This window comes from Rhinopithecus bieti, unplaced genomic scaffold (genome assembly GCF_001698545.2).
Source record: "Rhinopithecus bieti isolate Rb0 unplaced genomic scaffold, ASM169854v2 scaffold_14741, whole genome shotgun sequence".
NCBI classification, from domain to species: domain Eukaryota; kingdom Metazoa; phylum Chordata; class Mammalia; order Primates; family Cercopithecidae; genus Rhinopithecus; species Rhinopithecus bieti.
This window is the reverse complement of record NW_016807965.1, coordinates 138,666-157,184: the sequence shown is the minus strand read 5'-3', so window position 1 is coordinate 157,184 and position 18,519 is coordinate 138,666. Positions and strand designations below refer to the sequence as shown.

The following is an 18,519-nucleotide window of genomic DNA, read 5'->3' as shown; positions in this document are numbered from 1 at the left end:
TATATATCTTCTATTAGAAATGAGTAATTCTTCTGTTCTAGAAATCACTGGTGATTTTGGATGCATGTTTAAATCATAGAGGGTCTGATTATCATTGGATTAACTGACTGAATCATTCTAAAAGGTATGGCTATCATACACTTTACCTTCTACTGGGTTAGTTTGCTCTCTTTTATTTTTTTAATATTTATTTATTTATTTATTTATTTTGAGATGGAGTCTCACTCTGTTGCCCAGGCTGGAGTGCAGTGGCACAATCTCAGCTCACTGCAATTTCCACCTCCTGGGTTCAAGCAATTCTCTTGCCTCAGCCTCCCAAGTAGCTAGGACTACAGGCGTGTGCCACCACACCTGGCTAACTTTTGGTATTTTTAGTAGAGACGGGGTTTCACTGTGTTAATCAGGATGGTCTCAATCTGCTGACCTCATGATCTCCCGAAGTGCTAGGATCACAGGTGTAAGCCACCACGCCCAGCCAGTTTGCTCAATTTATATAACCATTGGTACCCTAGAGGGGTAGCATGGCAAATACAGGCCCTTGTCTGAGTGTGTATCCTGACAATTAGTTACTAACTTACGGTCTTGACAAAATTATTTACGTTTCTGGTCCTCATTTTCTCACTATATAAAAATGAGAATTGTAATAGTACCTGTTTTATCATGTTGTGAAGACAGAGTTAACTCACAGAGCAATGACTGGCACAAAGAAAACCCTCAATAAATGTTAGCTATAATTACTGTCCAAGATAATACAGTCAAACGCCATTGTAAAGCATCTCAATTATTGCATAATTTTAGTTTCACGTAAGCAAAATCTTACCCATCATGAGCACAGGCATAAATCATTGCAAATTTATAAGCTGCACTGATTTTTTGAAAATATTTTTAACTAACAATGAAGATTTTATATATATGCCACATTAATAACAGTATACACATTGAGAGATATAAACACAAGAGGAACATAGCCACAAATGTGATTAAAATGAACACGTGTTAAAAGTATTTAAATCATACCTTGGATTTACATAGTTGTTTTTTTTTTTGAGACAGGGTCTCACTCTGTGGCACAGGGTCCCACTCTGTCACCCAGGGTAGAGTGCAGCGGCACGATCACAGCTCATTGTAACCTTGAACTACTGGATGTCCCCGCCTTTTAAAAAAAGGCCAAAATATTTTGTAAGTTTACTTTTTTGAACATTTGAAAATTCAATAACATTTCAAAATCTTTTCAGCAGCCTTCTAAAGGTAGTTTATCATGCTTAACTTCACACACACACACACACACACACACACACACACACACGAACCATGCAAACACACCTTGCCATGGTGACAAACTATTACATTAATTAGATCATAAAAGCCCATTTATACGGATAAACTTTGCTTTAATGAATATTTCATCAAAATTTATTGTGTTAAAATTTTAAATAAGGTCTAGAATGTATACAAATTCAAGTTCTAGCTTGTGTCAGAGTACAATCTTTCTATATTCACTTTTACTAATAGAAAGTGGAACGTAAAATTGGGAGGCTGAGGCAGGCAGATCATATTAGGTCAGGAGTTTGAGATCAGCTTGATCTACATAATGAAACCCGTCTCTACTAAAATACAAAAATTAGCCAGGCATGGTGGCGGGCACCTGTAGTCCTAGCTACTTAGGAGGCTGAGGCAGGAGGATTGCTTGAATCCAGGAGGCAGGGGTTGCAGTGAGCCGACAACGCGCCACTGCAGTCCAGCCTGGGCAACAGACCAAGACTACCTTTCAGAAAAAAAAAAAAAAAAAAAAAAAAAGAAAAGGAAAGGAAAGTAGAGTGTAGAAATTTAAACGTAAAACTTCAAAAACTAAACTGCATTAAAATATACAGTATCTATTCAGGAGCTTTAACACTGCTGTACTTTCAGGTTATTTTGCCAATAACCAAATAACCCGTCGGAGATTACAAACTCATGGTGAAATGGCTGCACTGTTCACATTTCTTAGACTCATCAACATCAAAGTGGACTATTCCTTAAACTTAAAAAAAATGCCAATCCATTTGTAGACTGAACATTGAAGCCCAGTGAGGTAAAGCGATTTCCTCAAAGTAACACAGTAATGAAACTAGTTCTGAGACTCAAATTCACAGGAAGTTGGGTAAATTCTTGTGATGCACAATAAAATGCAATTTTAAGCCTGCACAAATAAAATGCAATTGTCCTAATAAGAAGTGCAAAAAATTTCAAATCATTTTGAAGATCATTAGTGAAAGTTAAATTTAGGATGGTCTAACAGTAGTACTACATTAACATGAAAATAAAAGTATGTTTGGATGAAAATGATAACTACATTTCTTTTAAAAGCACTTATTCGCATATGTCAAAACTGGAAAAGGATTATATAGCTTCCAAGCTTACCTAAAAACCCATTTAGAATTTACAAAATACACACACCCATGATGGAGAAAACTACAGCACAATGAAAATTGGAAATCAAGAAGTTTTATATTTTCTATGGAGAAAATTTGTGAAACCAATGAATCAATTTGTAGGGAGTTATAAGAGTAAAAGGATTACAAACTATGAACATTTAAGAACCATATTTTAAAGGAGCAAAATGTTAAGTTTGGTGATTTTTTTAAAATCATGGTTTTAAACCTTTGTCAAATTTTAATTTTATATTTCTACTTTCTAGTTTTGACACTAACTCAATATTGCTAATGTAGTTATCAAGTGGTTCTTAATTTATTCTTCCTTTTATTCAATTCAGAGAAAAGTATAAAAGTAAGGCTTTAAACATTTTAAAGGAAACAGATAAGCTTTATACTTTTTTCTGTTTTATAATCTCAGATTTACAAGATTCAAGCAATGGTATACTAATTCCTTTAGCACAAAAACATTTTTTATATTTTAGAGACAAGGTCTTGCTCTGTAGCCCAGGTTGGAGTGCAGTAGTGTGATCATAGCTCACTGCAAACCGAACCCCTGGTCTCAAGTGATCCTCCCACTTCAGCCTCTCAAAATGCTGGAATTATGGGCAGAAGCCACCACGCCAAAGCTAAAGACATTTTAAAACTGAAATGAAAATTCATTTTTATCTATAATAAGCTTTAGATCCCAGTGATATTTATTATACATTGTGGATTAGGCTGAAAGTTAGTATTATAGGTTAGGAGAACTAATATTTCTTCTTCTGTTCACAAATGCACTGGTATCCAACAACCACTGGAAAAAAGTATTCAGAGATTAAGATGAATGGCAAGGTAAAAGAAATAATGAAATGAAATCCTACTTATCAATAGTCATTGAAAATGATGATTAAATAAATGAAAGTGAAATAGGTTTTAATTGACCCTGAAAAGGATTTTGTATAGGACCATTTTTGACCCAAGACTCCCAGTCCTCCATGTCTTCTTCTTTACCTTCTTGCTTATATGACTGCTTGTTTTCTTTACTTTTAATGAAAATTCACTTTCATTAAAGGTGTAGCCCTTCTGGTCTTGGCTTTGTGGAGGGGTTTCAGATTATAACTTCTCAGTTCATGAGGTCTGAGGTTTTGTCTCCAGTCTCCAAGAGGCCATTAAAATAGTAATTCTAGCTCACAAAAGAAGGGTAGATTTTCCTCCTCGGCACTGGTTTAGCTTTTGATTTGGACTTTTGATCCTTCATAGGTCTTTCAGAATTTCCCTTACTTTTTTGCCAGCTAACAAGTGCATTTAATAAGCTGTTTTAAAATATTTTATCTAGAATTTTTAGGTATTTGCTGAAGGAGGATCATTCAGTTTACCTAACCCACCTTATGGTCAGAAATGGAAACAATTGCTATAAACCTAGACAATGTAAAAGTATAATGTAATTTTAAAAACTGCAGTCAGAGTGAGAAAAGCAAGGTGAAGGAAGGGAAACTAGTACAATTTTTCCATCATTCATTGTAGAGTTTCAAGAGATACCATCTAAATTTGAAAGAGAACCACAGATATTATGAAAAATAATACTGTGATTGCCAGAGGAACTAAAACCAAAGATTGTTAATAGTGTTTATCTCTGAGTCCTGAGTAGGGTGGGAGATTTTGGGAGAAGTGTTTTACTTTTTGAAAAGGTAGAAATAAAATTGTTTTTATTCACAACTGACATGCTCATCTACACAGAAAATCTGGTGGTATCAGCAAAGAAACTACTAGTAGTGACTTTAACAAGGTATCAGGATATAAAAGATCATAATAAAAATCAGCTATATTTCTCTACACTAGTAATGAACAAAAGAAATTTAAAAACAGTATTATTTGCAATAGCATCAAAATTATGATTACTTAGGGATAAATCTGATAAAAGATGTGAAAGATCTGTACACTAAAACTAAAAAACATTACTGAGAGAAATTAAAGACCAGAATAAAAGATGTACCTTTTCATGGGTTAGAAGACTTAATAATATTAACATGTCAATTCTTACCAGATTATTCCTTAGATTCAACAAAATGTTAACCCAAATCAATGATTCTAAAATTCATATGGAAATACAAAAGACTTAGAATATATAAAACAACCTTTAAGAAGAAAACAAAATACTCCCTGACTTCAAAATTACAAATTTACAGTAATCAAGATAGTGTGGTATACAACAGACAAACATATCAATAGAACAGAATAGGGAATCCCAAAATACACCCACATACATATGGACAACTTATTTTTGACAAAGATGGAATTCAGTGGAGACCAGTAGTCTTTTTAATGAATGGTGCTGGAACAATAGGATATGAAACAATCTGTATGGAAAGTTGTGAACCTTCATCCTTATCTCATATCTTACACACCATTTAATTAAAAACATCTCATAGACCTAAACTTAGCAAAGATCATAAAACTGTGTTAAGAAAACAGATGAGATAAATTTTGGATCAGGCAAAGACTTTTTAGATAAAACAAAAAAGATACAATAAAAAAGATATTAATAGATTAGACTATCAAAATTAAAGTCTTTGTTCTTTGAAAGATACCTTCAAGGAAGTAAAAAGGCAAGCTGTACACTGGGAGAAATATTTGCAAAATATGTATGTCTGATGAAGGATTTGTGTCCAAAATATATGAACTTTTATAATCCAAGAAGAAGATGACAAATAAACAAACAAACAAAAAAGTGGGGAGGTAAAATATGAACGGGTATCTCACAAAAGAAGAAATGGGACTAATCAATAACACAGGATATGCAGCTTAACGTTACTAGTCATTAGGGAAATACAAATTAAAATCACAATGAGAGCTGGCAGGGATGTGGAGCAATTAGGAATCTCATACATTTCTGGTAGGAATACAAAATGATAAAGGCACTAGGAAAGCATTTTGGCAATTTCTTAAACATACATTTGGTATATGACCCAGTAATTTCACTCCTAGATGTCTACCAAAGTGAAATGAAAACATCTACAGGCCCACTTATAAATAAATTGTGGCAGCATTACTGTGGCAAGAACACTTATATATAATGATGGCAGCATTATTTATAACAACAAATATCTGAAAACAAACTGCGGTATATCCATATGACGGACTACTACTCAACAATAAAAATAAATGAAGTATTGATATACACAACAATATAGGTGAATGTCAGAAACATTCTGCTAAATGAAAGATGCCATAGCACCCCCTCAGGAAAATTTAAATATTGTATGTTCCATTTATATAACATTCTAGTTAAAGGAATAATATAGTGGCAGCAGATCTAAATTTTCCTGGGGATGGGGTGAGGTAATTGGTAAGAGAGAATTGACTACAAAAGCACAAGGAAGTTTTTGATGTTGATAGAAATGTCCAATATCTGATTGTGGTGGTGGTCAAATGACTGCATACTTTGCTAACATGTATCTAATTGTATTCTTAATAGGAGTGAATTTATTACATGTGAATTGTATTTTAATAAAGGATTAAGAACTCTTTGGGAGGCCGAGGCGGGCGGATCACGAGGTCAGGAGATCGAGACCATCCTGGCTAACACGATGAAACCCCGTCTCTACTAAAAAAAAAAATACAAAAAAAAAACTAGCCGGGCGAGGTGGCGGGCGCCTGTAGTCCCAGCTACTCGGGAGGCTGAGGCAGGAGAATGGCGTAAACCCGGGAGGCGGAGTTTGCAGTGAGCTCAGATCTGGCCACTGCACTCCAGCCTGGGTGACAGAGTGAGACTCCTTCTCAAAAAAAAAAAAAAAAAAAGAACTCTTTTATATCCCCAAGATGGCATGACAATACCGATTATCATCAATGTACTATTCCAATACCTTTGTTAGCTGAAAAAATTGGTTAGAAGCAGTAGAAATTAAAACCCACAGTATGTGTTGGAATAGATTTCAAAATCTCATCCTAATAAAGCTGTTCTTGATTATCAGTATTACTTCTAGCCTGAAAGTAAATTGGGTAAGAGATATCACAGGTCCGTCGCCTTCTGTGTTCTTCCTTCTGAACTTACTTCAAGTGGATAAATGGATTCCTTATTTGATGCCTCATTTCTTTAGAGAATTTTAATGCATTAATATCCTCTAAGTAGATCCCATGGCCTTTTATGTGGCCAGATGGGAAGGGAATAAAACAATCTCCCCTGGCCCAGTTTTTTCTCTTACTAAACACTAAAAGAAAAAAAAAAAAAATCAAGACACCCTTAAAATCTCTTTTTCTCCAGTTTCTTCAAGAGAGGGGTTAACAAAGCCCTGTAACACTCTTAAAGCTCTCCTGCTGCTAACGGGACTGCAACAGAGACTGTCACCATAAGGACTGACTCCTGACTGAGAGCTGAGTCTTTCTCAAGAGAAATCTAACAATTAAGTGCAGAAGTTGTCCTTGGATTGCACCAAAGATTATCCCAGCTGGGGTTCTGAGAAGGACTCTGGCAGAATATGGCAAGGGAAGGCCCTTTGTGGCACAGATCGAAAACACCCTACCCTATGGGGCTGATCACAGTCAGATAACTAGGAAGAGACTGCCTTTTAGATTTATAGAGAGCCTCCACAAGAGGCTCTCCAGAGTAAAGTCTTTTTTAAAAATTAATTTTAGAAAGAGACACATTATCAGTATTTCAAAAGACAGAGCAACTTAGGCAAAATTTAGACCAAAATAAGAAAGAAAATAAGATTATAGGTATATATAAATCTTTACCACATTTTTTCATGTAAGTTGTTTTCCCTGGTACACCGTGTGGAGTTCCAAATTCAAGATTCCCTTGTTTAGACTACTGCTTTAAAAAATAATTCTGTTTCTCAGATGCAAAAGGTTGGGTGTAGGATTAGAGATAAGAGGCAGGCAGTTCAACATAGCAGTTAAGAGGGCAGACTCTGTAATCGGAGTCTGTTAGTCTGGTTCAAGTCCTAACTTCAGCAAAAATGAGGTGTGTTGTCTATGGAAAATTATTTAATCTCTCTGTGTCTGTTTTCTTATAGGGGATAATAATGGTAATCTACATATAGAATTGCTACAGGATTAAGCAAAATAATACATACAAACTGAGAACAATACCTAGCACATAGAAAATGCTTATATTATAGGATTAAGTTTAATTGTGAAACAGAAAACAAGACTGATGTTTCTTTTTCATGTAAACATAATGCAGAGCAGTATAGTAGCCTCACAGTCATTAGGGTCTTAGTCTCCTACTCTGTTGCTCCACGTGCTTGGCTTGGTGGCATCCTTCTTCTAAACAGTGGGATGGAGAAGGGGATGAAAATGAAAGGATGAAAGGGTGAAGGACATAAATAAGCTGGCTCAAATTTTTTTTTGAAGTGGCCCCGTGAACACTTAGTTGACCAGAGCTTAGTCATAAGACTCCATCCAACTTTCAGGGAAACCAGGAAAGGAAGTCCTCAGGCTCAGCCCAAAACATGAATAATTCTGTTTTCATAAAAGAAGGGGAGCAGATAATCATGTCAGAATGCTTCATAAATGTTGGTAATCATTGTTACTCTGTTACTTACATGTCTCCTAGATCAGTCTCCTCATCTGATAGTTCTTAGCTCATGGGACTTCTTTTCTATGTGCCTCTCCACTTGAATCTGTCACTGAAATTTGAGTATTTATAAAACTGCTTATTGAAAAAAAGTCCTATCTTTTCCCCTTTCTAATATTCTGCTCAGAGTAAGTCCAATACTGTCCTTTTCTTATATTCATACCTATACTCATAATCTTGAAATATTTTCTAATTTATCTTATGCCTTTCTTCTTCAACTAGAGTGTTATACACTGAATTGTGTCCCATCCAAATTCATACATTGAAGTCCTAACCAGTAGTGCCTCAGATTGTATTCAGAGATAGCACATTTAACGAAATAATTTAGTTAAAATGAGGTCATTAGGCTGAGCCCTAATCCAATATGACTGATATTCTTATGAGATAGAACACAGACACACGGAGGAAAGACCATGTGGAGATACAGGGGGAAGATGGACACCTACAAGCCAGGGAGAAAGTCCTCAGAAGAGACCATCACTTGGTGTCAAGCAGTGACACCTTGATCTCAGATTTCTAGTCTCTTGAAGTGTGAGAAAAATTTCTGTTGTTTAAGCCACTCAGTCTATAGTGTTTTGTTATGGCAACTCAAGCAAAATTTTTCCTAGTCTGTAAGTTTATTTGGTGTTATCAAAGTCCCAACAAGAAATAGATGATACACTAGAAAGAGGGCAGTTTGATGAGAATTTAAGTACAAAGGGCCTATTTACCAAGATGTGGGTGTAGAGAAACTGAAAGAATGGTGCAGTAACCTAGAGAGCAGTGGAACTGTTACCGCCCATAAGCCTAAAGAGAGGAAGGAGCCTTTATCAGAATTCTTTAGTCAATGGATATGGCTATCTTGAAGCAACTTTGCAAGGTAGGAGACAAGGTAATAAATAACCTGACTTTACTCTCCTCTCTCCAGGTCTCCAATTTCCTGCCAGTGCTGCCCACTGATGGAAACCAACTGGCAGCCACAAAGCAACGATGTGGTCAGAATGCATGAAGGTCAGCTTTCTAGAAAGGCAGGTAAAAAAAGACTCAAGAATGAATATGAAGACACAAATAGAAGATAATCTGGCATAACAAGGAACTTAGACTTTAAGTTCTTTTGCATTTTTCACTCTTCCTTGTTCCTTATCCCCATGTGTCCATAATAACCAGTATAGCAGATATAGCCAGTCCTCAATAAATATTAGAAAATTGACCATGCTTGACATTTTCAAGTACTGTAAACATTTCCTCCATTGTATTTTTTTGAATATATCCTCTCTTACTATTCCTAGTTATAGCTTTAACCCAAGTCTTAACCATATCTTACCTCTAGAACTACTGCTTCCCTGTTTCTTTTGGCTCATTTACACAAACGACAAAACAAACAAAAACCAATCAACCCATGAGACCACAATATTTAAAGAAAAAAAAAAAAAGATCACACTAACCATCTCAGTAGATTATGATAATGTTTCTTCCTTTTCTCACCTTTACATTGCTTCATTATAGTTAACATGAGATTAAGATTGTTTGTGGATATTCCAGTAACATTCCTGTCAACTTCCTTCCCAAAAGTTATTACAACTTCCAGCCTGTCTTACCTGTTTGTGGCAGATAAGCATTATATCTTTTGAAGTCTACAATAAACTTTCAGGATTTTGTTTTCCAAAGATGATTGTCAAATACAGAGGTATGGCTTTTTCAAGAGATGCTAATAAGTTATAATGTTTTAATTGTACAACTAAGTTAACTTAAAAATAGTCTTATAGAAATTACTTTTATAGTAGATACTTCCTTAATTTGCTCTCAGCAGTGAGAAGAACTTCCACCTAAACTCCAGTGTAGATCCACTTATTAAACATCATTCAATTCTGCCACCTCTGCAGCTGGTTTCTTAGAAGTCGATGGTTTCTGGTTTTTCCGGAAAGTCAGTGCTTTGTATTTCATAGTAGGATCATTGAGTCAGTACTGGCTCAAAATAAAATAATATGGGTATTTTATGCAATTTTACTTATTTCATTTAAGGAGGAATTTAATCTTAAACGTATCCACTTTCAAAACAGGCATGTTTAACCCTATAATCTTTGTCATACAGTTTTATATAATCTTTTATTACTCACTTAAAATTCTCATCTATTATCAATCTTCAAACAAATTAGTGTTATTCCTTTAAAGATTGTTTCTTCTGGGTGAAAAACGATGTAACATTTAACAAGTAGTCTATAATTATTCTTGTCACACATTTGAAGTTACAAGATAACCCTATAAAGCAAATCCAACTGTCTTTATTTTTTCATAAAGACGTATATCAATTTTTAATGAAGGAAAGGTTGCAGTGCCAAATTAGGGTACTGAGTTCAAGTACACTTCAGTAATCACCCTTTTATTAGTTTTTTTCTGATCTTTGTGAAACTAGCAGAAAGTTCACTATAATTTATCTCAGTGGATCTATTAACTAATCCCTCCCTCTACAATAAGAAGGAAAAAAGCCTAAGAAACAAAATTGTTTTAAATTCACTTTTGCCACTGTTATTTCAGGGCCATTTTATCCATCACTCACTATGCTTAGGATTTATATAGTTCTCAAGGTCTTCTGAAAATGTTGGGGATCTAAGAAAAAAAGTTGACTTCAAAATATGAAAAGTTGCAAATAAAAACTATTTAACGTCTACAAAACATACCATTATGTCATTTTAAACTCAATTTTAGTCATGTATATTTTATGTGATGTGGATGTATTTTAATGTGTTTAATATTATTTGGGGTTGGAGGTCTTCAAAGCAAGTCTTTAAAATGGCCTTAATCTTTACAATTTTTTTTTGAGACAGGGTCTTACTCTGTTACTAGGCCTGGAATGCAGTGGTGTGACCATGGCTCTGCAGCCTCGAACTCCTGAGCTCAAGTGATCCTCTTGCTTCAGCCTCCCACATAGCTGGGACTACAGGCACGCCCAAGCTTAGCTAATTTAATTTTTTTTGGTAGAGACAGGGTCTCTTTCTTGCCCAGGCTGGGCCTCCCAAAGTGCTGGGACTAAAGGTGTAAGGCATGGCACTTGGCCCTTAATCTCTTTTATGAAAGAAAGTAGTACCACCTAACATTTCAAATAGTACTTGCAGGCAAGTGTTTTAAACATTCCACTGTAAAATGTATATTTTTGTGTTCCCTGCCCTCAAAACAAAATGTAAATAAGCTAAAAAAAATTTTGGAAAACATTGCATGCATATAAATCCACCCTTTCAAAACAAACAAAAAAGGCATCATGAGACAAATACATGTTATGTCAATCAGTAATCTTTATTTTTCTTCATTAGTGGTTATATATTGCTTTAAAAGAACATTTTTAAGGATGAAAAAAGTTCAGTCATATGCTGTAACCATTGATATACACATTCAAAAACAATTTAAATGAAGGTTTTATGTATTATTACTGTGATATTAGTGTGTGGGGCGGGTGAGATCTATGACATGTTCCAGTGAGAAGATACTATTAGTATACTTCCAATAGGAAGAATGGCCCAACAGAACTTGGGAGATGTTTTCTCCAGACTACATATTATATTAGAAGAAAAAAAAAAAAAGGTAGCGAGAGGGAGGAAGGAAGGGGAGGGAGAAGGTGGGAGGGAAGGGGAGGAAGAGGGAGAGGAAGGGGGAGGGGGAGGGAGAGAGAGAAAACAAGAATTTGTTAAAGAATTTGGATAAACAATATCTTTTTTTTATATATAACTGACAATAATTTAGTAAATAAAATACTTTTCAGCACATATTATTGACATGAATTGCTGATTCATTTATAGGAATTAATCTTTAACAGTTAAAGTTCATTGTCTTGTAAAAATCTACTTGGGGTTCACAAAGGTCTTAAAAAATGCTGGTAGCAATATTTATTAACATTATTAAGGTACTTACTCCACCAACAATTTTTCTTAATTTCACTGAAGTACTATATAAACACACATATTTAGTATTTTGAATCTATTTCCCTGGTATTCCATCTCTTAAAATCCATTAAAATTAGAATTTTAGAATTGAGATCATTCAGGTCTTTTTATCCTTGACTTACAAACTTAGTTTTCTTCTACCTCCAAAAGGCTTAAGTCTGAAGTGTTACCTACAGAGCTTATATGACTTTCTAAACCTAGTCATAGAGTTAGCACCAATATCTCCCAAACACTCTTAAGTGTTACCTTAGAAGGCTGTATGATCTCCACCAGTTTAAGATAGTTGATTCTAACAGAAAAAATTTTTTCTGTATTCATCTAGAGCTCACTTTAAGCCCTCAAAAGAAATTCCTTGTTTCTAGATGCATTCAGAATTATAAAGTAGCACAACTCATTTTTTTGAGCAGAAAATCAATGTTATCTATTGTATGTCACACTTACATATTTGAAAATTTGCCAAGAATTTTACTATTTATCCTTTCTCTGCAGGGTTGAACAAAAATATTACAGAAAACATGGACTAATGAGGTAGATAATATAGTAACAAAAATTCTATTAATGATTTATAGTGTTTGGGGGCAGGTATTACTGGCATATAATACATATATAATGCATATTAATTACAATTTTGAAAAACGTAAACACCTGCATAAAACAAGATCTAGACTAGAACTCTCTAGAACTTCTGAGATAATAGAAGTGTTCTGTATTTGCACTGTCCAACTTAGCAGGCAGTAGAGACTAGAACTCTCTAGAACTTCTGAGATAATAGAAGTGTTCTGTATTTGCACTGTCCAACTTAGCAGGCAGTAGCCACATGTGGCTACTGAACACTTAAAATGTAGCTAGTGTGACTGTGGAACTGAATTTTAAATACAAGTTTTAATTAATATTTAGATTTTAATAGCTATATGTCATTAGTGCAGCTTAGACAGTGCAGAACATTTTCATCATTCTATCACGTTCCCTCATAATCCTTTCCACTAAAATCCCAACCTACTGCCTCTGCCATAAGAAGACACTAAACATAGATTACTTTTCCCTGGTCTTAAATTTTATATAAATGAACTCATATGCTATGAGTCTGGCTTCTTTTGCCAAATGCAATGTTTTTGAGATTTATCTGTGTTGTATCAGCAGTCCTTTCCTTTGACTTGCTCAGTAGTACTCCATTGTATGACTGTATCACAATTTGTTTTACTCTTTCTTTTACTTCTTTAAGACAAGGTCTTGCTCTCACCCAGGCTGAAGTACAGTGGAGTGATCACGGCTCACTGCAAACTTGAACTCCTGGATTCATGCAATCCTCTTGCTTCAGTCTCCCAAGTAGCTGGGACTCCAGGCATGTGCCAACATGCTCAGCTAAGCTTTAAATTTTTTTTGTAAAGACAGGGTCTTGCTATGTTGCTCAGGCTGGTCTCAAACTCCTGGCCTCAAGTGATCCTCATGGCTTGGCCTCCCAGAGTGTTGGGATTACAGGTGTTAGTCCTTGTGCTGGGCCCACAGTTTTCCCATCCTCCTATTGATACACATTTGAATTGTTTCCAGACTATTTCTTTTTTTGAGACGGAGTTTTGCTCTTGTTGGCCAGGCTGGAGTGCAATGGTGTGATCTCGGCTCACTGCAACCTCCACCTCTCAGGTTCAAGTGATTCTCCTGCCTCAGCTTCCCAAGTAGCTGTGATTACAGGTATGTGCCACTATACCCGGCTAATTTTGTATTTTTAGTAGAGATGGGGTTTCTCCATGTTAGTCAGGCTGGTCTTAAACTCCCGACCTCAGGTGATCCACTTGCCTCGGCCTCCCAGTGTTGAGACTACAGGCGTGAGCCACCGCGCCTGGCCCCAGACTATTTCTTTTAAAGCTGCATGTGTACATCAAAAGGTAATTTACTTTGGTGTTAAGCAAAGGTAGTCAACTTATGATTCCATTATCATCTTTCTGTGTTGGAGTAAAAATGTAATTCCAAGACACACAGATGCACACAAACGTGTGTACACATAGGCATACACACTCTACACACACTCTTCAGAACTGCTGAGTAATCAGCTGGTTTGTATTACTTAAAGAAAACAAAGAAAGACAAATCTAGCAGAAAATATTATTGCACTGTTTTCAAAACCAAAACATACTTTAGGTGGGGATAGGTAGGCTTGAGGGTGCTCCAGAGAATGGTGGCAAATTATGTTCAGTTTTGAATTATCTTGGCCCCTATCACTCTCTGTCATTTTTTAATAATTATCACATATCCACAGAATTTCAGATCTAGTAAAGGCAATTAGTAATCCAGTAATATAATTATCCAGTATTCTACATAAGTGCTCAATAAATACTGGTAGAAATGAAACAATACATTTTATATAAGAGAATCCAAGACTCTACATCTCTCTCTCTCAATTGAAGAAAATAGGATATAATCAAATGAAAAAATTTAAAACAGGTGTGATTTCTCTCTTATTAAAATATTCATCACAAATTCAACAATAAGGTGCCACAGACTATATTACTTTTCAAAACTCTGATATTTTTCAGAAGCAAGCCTATCACATAGCAGTATTTTATCTTTTCATATGCATCCTTTCTTTTTTAAATTATTAACAATGAAAACACTTATTAAGTCCTTGAATATGCAGTGGATATGAATAGGCAAAAACACCCTAATAGATAATACAGAAAAGAAAATGTACCACTACGAATGTGTTAAAAGTAACTTACGAAATGCATAATCTATATATATAATCAGGGCTTCAGATTTCTCTTCAAGTAGTTCAGATACAAATGTGTTATTCCATGTCTCTTCCAATCATTCTGATCGGAGAGAAAGAAAAGAATCCAAAGTTAAAACACAACATTCTAAATTAATAGATAATGTTGAACATTTTATAGTCAGGAACTATGTCTGCCCCACTTTAACTTGGTTATGTACCTTTTTTATCGATCACACAGTGTGTTTTGTACTAATAGGTGATGTTAGAATGGTCCAGTACTGGGTCTTTTCTGTGACTTCTTAGCAAATAATTTATTTCTGAAACATACATGTATCATATGTGAAGATGCATCTATGCAGCTTTAAAAAATCGTTAAAAAAAATCCTACAAGCAACGACCATGGGTTAAAAGGTTTCTGGGTTCTTTTGTAACTAATTAACAGTATTAAACAATACATGCCATGTAAAATCCGTATTTTTGATTCTATAGCTTGAATTGGTTTCTTGGTTATTTGATTCAGTGTGGTGGTGTGTTTGTATGTTTTCACACTGCTATAAAGAACTACCTAAGACTGGGTAATTTATGAAGAAAAGAGGTTTACCTGACTCACAGTTCTGCAGGCTTAAGAGTAAGCATGACTGGGAGGCCTCAGGGAAACTTTCGATCATGGCGGAAGGTGAAGGGTACAAGGACTTTCTTCATATTGTGGCAGGTGAGAGAGGGGTAGTGATAAATACTTTTAAACAACCAGATCTCTTGAGAACTCATTCATGAAACAGCACTAGTGGGATGGTGCTAAACCATCAGAAACTGCCCCCAGGACCCAATCATCTCCCACAGGGCCCCTCCTTCAACACATGCAGATTACGATTTGACATGAGAGCTGGGTGGGGACACAAAGCCAAACCCTATCAGGCAGTAACACTGAACACTTCAAATATTAACCTCAATATGGCTAGAATTGTATCATCATCAAGTATCCTAAAACATGGGAAAATATTTTAAATTCTAAATTTTCAAGAATTAACTTCAGGAAATGTATCTATTCCTAATTCTGGAAAAGACCAAACCTGTAAGGCATTAAAAAAAAAAATTAGGCAGCTTAAAACTAATTTTATAATGTTCTAGCACAAGGGTTGCACTTATTTTTTAATAGTCCCTCAAAGTAACTATTTATACTCTTGAGATACAGTTTTGCACAAGCTTCACTATGTGGTTTTCTTGCCTGTAGATTAAGAGTAGTAAATTAAAAGGGTGGTGAGGATAATAGAACTATGTTCACTGACAGCAGTAAAAAGCAACAGCTGACAATGAAAGAAGGGACAGGCAAACTGTAACAGACAATGGAACTTAAAAAACAAAGCGATTCAGAGAGCCATGTAGTGTGAGCATAAAGCCCTACACACCATTATAGGAATGAAGACTTTATCAGTAAATGTAATAAAGTGAATATTCATAATGACTACCAGTTTTCATAAAGCTGGAATATATACCTCATTTCCCATCTGTATGTACAATGGGACCCACATTGGTCACCACAGTCATTTGTCTGACTAGAAACCCTTACTACCACAGTGGGTCAGGAAACCTTTTAGCTTTAGCACTAGGCTCACCACTGTTCACTACTGCAACACATTATTATTGTAAGAACATCTCTAACTCATGAGATTATCAAAGGCAACAATATTACTTTTTAAAATGTACCCAAACTAGCTGGTTCCCAAAACACGGTAACCTTGTATTCCATGGCACGCAGCCATAAACTAAAACCACGGACTTTTAGGACTCTGTGCCTGTTTTTCCTCAAATGCGAATATTACCTAGCACTGGTGTTGTTGGGATTACATGAGATAACGTATGTAAAACACTTCGCACCAGTTCTGGGACACAGAATGAGCTCAGTATTATTTTAGCGCTGGTGAACTCATGCCGGCCCAAATCCCTTATTTGCAGGTGCAAAAATTAAGCCTCAAGAGGAGAACTGACTTCCTAAGGCTCTGCTTCCAATATGTCATTGTCTTGGATAAGCAGCTTAGTGGCAAATGTTGGGAGATTCTGGGTATTGGCAGGGCCTGGGGGCATGTGCCTGCTGGACTCGAGTCTGCAGAGAACTGGAGGAGTCTGTTCGAACCATTAGGCATTAGAGGCTGTGCCTTATCGACGGGTGTTTGAGATGGCAGGTTGTGTTAACAACATTCAACACAGACGGAAGCCATTCGTCTATCTCAATTCAGCCGGAAACAGCAAGACCCTCAGCTACAGTAGGCTGAGTAAGTGGGGCTGAGGGCAAGGTAGGTAACAGGATCCAGGCTTGAGCTCAAGCCCCGGTTCAGTCTTTAAAGAGGGATGAGCACGTAAGGGCTTAAACTAACAGAACTAGAAACTAACAGGATGGTGTCGCAGGCAGGTGTAAGTTACCCCGCCCCTCTACGTCCTCCGTCGAGAGGACTCGCCAAATGCGTTTTCTCAGCCTATGGGCAGGGCAATTTCTTGCTCTCTACAGGCACTTACTCCCAGCCCTGTAAGCAGGGAGTGATGACCTCGCCTTTTCGTTCTGGAGTGAGGGCCGGACACGCTTGGACCTCACCTCTCCGCGCCACTCTGCGGCGGGACCGCGGGAGGCCGGCTCGCGCCCACGCGCACCCCACGCTCGCCTTCTCTAAGATGGCGGCAGAGGCTGCTCGCTCACGCCCCGCCGCCCGCGCTCCTCCAAGTCGTACCCTCAGGAGGCGGGAGTGGGTCAGAGCGCGGAAAGCAGGAGGGCGAGAGTGACGCGGACCCTCCAGTCCAGCGCAGGCCGCGGAGCCCTGAAGCGTCCAGGAAAGCGAAAAGCCAGCAGGCTGACGCGACCAAGAACACCGCCGGCGCCTCAGTAAAGAAAAAAAAACGGCGGCACATCCGGGCCCCTCTGCCCGCCCCGCCCCGGAAGTAACGTATCGGGCAGGGGCGGGGGTTGCTCTTCAAAGTGGATTCTTCCTTAGCCATAGCTCGTCTCTCCACAAAGTGCCTGGAATCACCCTCGCCACCCCCTCCCTCGGGTTAGCCGTTAGTCTCTCGTGGCTCCGGGACGTCTCTGCACAAAGCTGGCTGCTCGAAAAGGCAGCCCTCGTTTCACAGATAGTAATCCTCGCACCGCGACTCTAAATTCTCCTGGGCTTCGCCAGCGCGTGTAGTAACGTCCCTCTGAGAGGACTCTTGGTGACCTCAGCCCCAACCAAGCATAGGCGCACCTCTTCGGAGTCCCGTGTTGGAATCCCGGCCTCGTGCCCCGCCACCCCGCCACCGCGCCCGTCTTTGGGGACCGTCAGTCACAGCGCTGCTCCCTCCCCTTCCGGCGGCTTGGCCGGGCCCGCCTCCTCCCCTCTTCCCTCCCCCACCCCTCCCCGTGCGAGTGTCTCCCTCTCCCTCTCGCTCTCTCTCCCTCTCTCTCTCTCTTTTGTGAGTTATAGCAACCGTTGCCTTGTGAATCAAGCGCCATAGTCACCGTAGTCCTGGCGACTGTTACCCATCAACAACAACTACTCCTCTCCTCCTCCTCCTCCTCTTCCTCCTCCTCCTCCCCACCACCACCATCTCCATCACCCACCAACAACACCACAATAATCCACAGCCAAGGTGAATATTCTTCGGTCTCTACATGTGTGTGGGAGCGTGTGGCTGCGTGTGAACGCGTGTGTCCGTGCGTGTGTGTGTTCGTGTGTGCGAGCCGAGTGTGGCTGTGCAGGGGTCTCACTCCTGACACGGGGGCTGCCGCTGCGGCGCCGCCGCCGAGGGGCTCCGTTCCCCGGGCTTGTTTACAATGGACCCTGCGCGCCGCGGCTGGGTCGGGGGTGTGGGCGCCGCGCCGCCCGCCGGCCCCGGCCCTGCGCCGGCCGCACTTCAGGGATGGAGCGGGAGACTGGGGGGCTGCGAGCCGAGCGGGAGAGG

At 38.1% G+C, this 18,519-nt stretch overlaps 1 long non-coding RNA gene across 3 annotated transcripts; it reads right to left on the bottom strand.

The window, feature by feature from the left end:
• Positions 1 to 1,110: 1,110 nt before the first annotated feature.
• LOC108537114 (uncharacterized) lies at positions 1,111 to 17,813 on the bottom strand. Of its 3 annotated transcripts, none has more exons than XR_001887718.1 (3): positions 17,104 to 17,813; positions 14,600 to 14,692; positions 1,111 to 1,153 (listed from the first exon to the last, which is right to left on the bottom strand). It is a non-coding gene; the product is annotated as an uncharacterized LOC108537114 (long non-coding RNA). The 3 variants fall into 3 exon arrangements; XR_001887717.1 differs by having other exon boundaries at positions 17,180 to 17,813; XR_001887719.1 differs by lacking the exon at positions 1,111 to 1,153 and adding an exon at positions 9,730 to 9,915 and having other exon boundaries at positions 17,180 to 17,813.
• Positions 17,814 to 18,519: the final 706 nt, after the last annotated feature.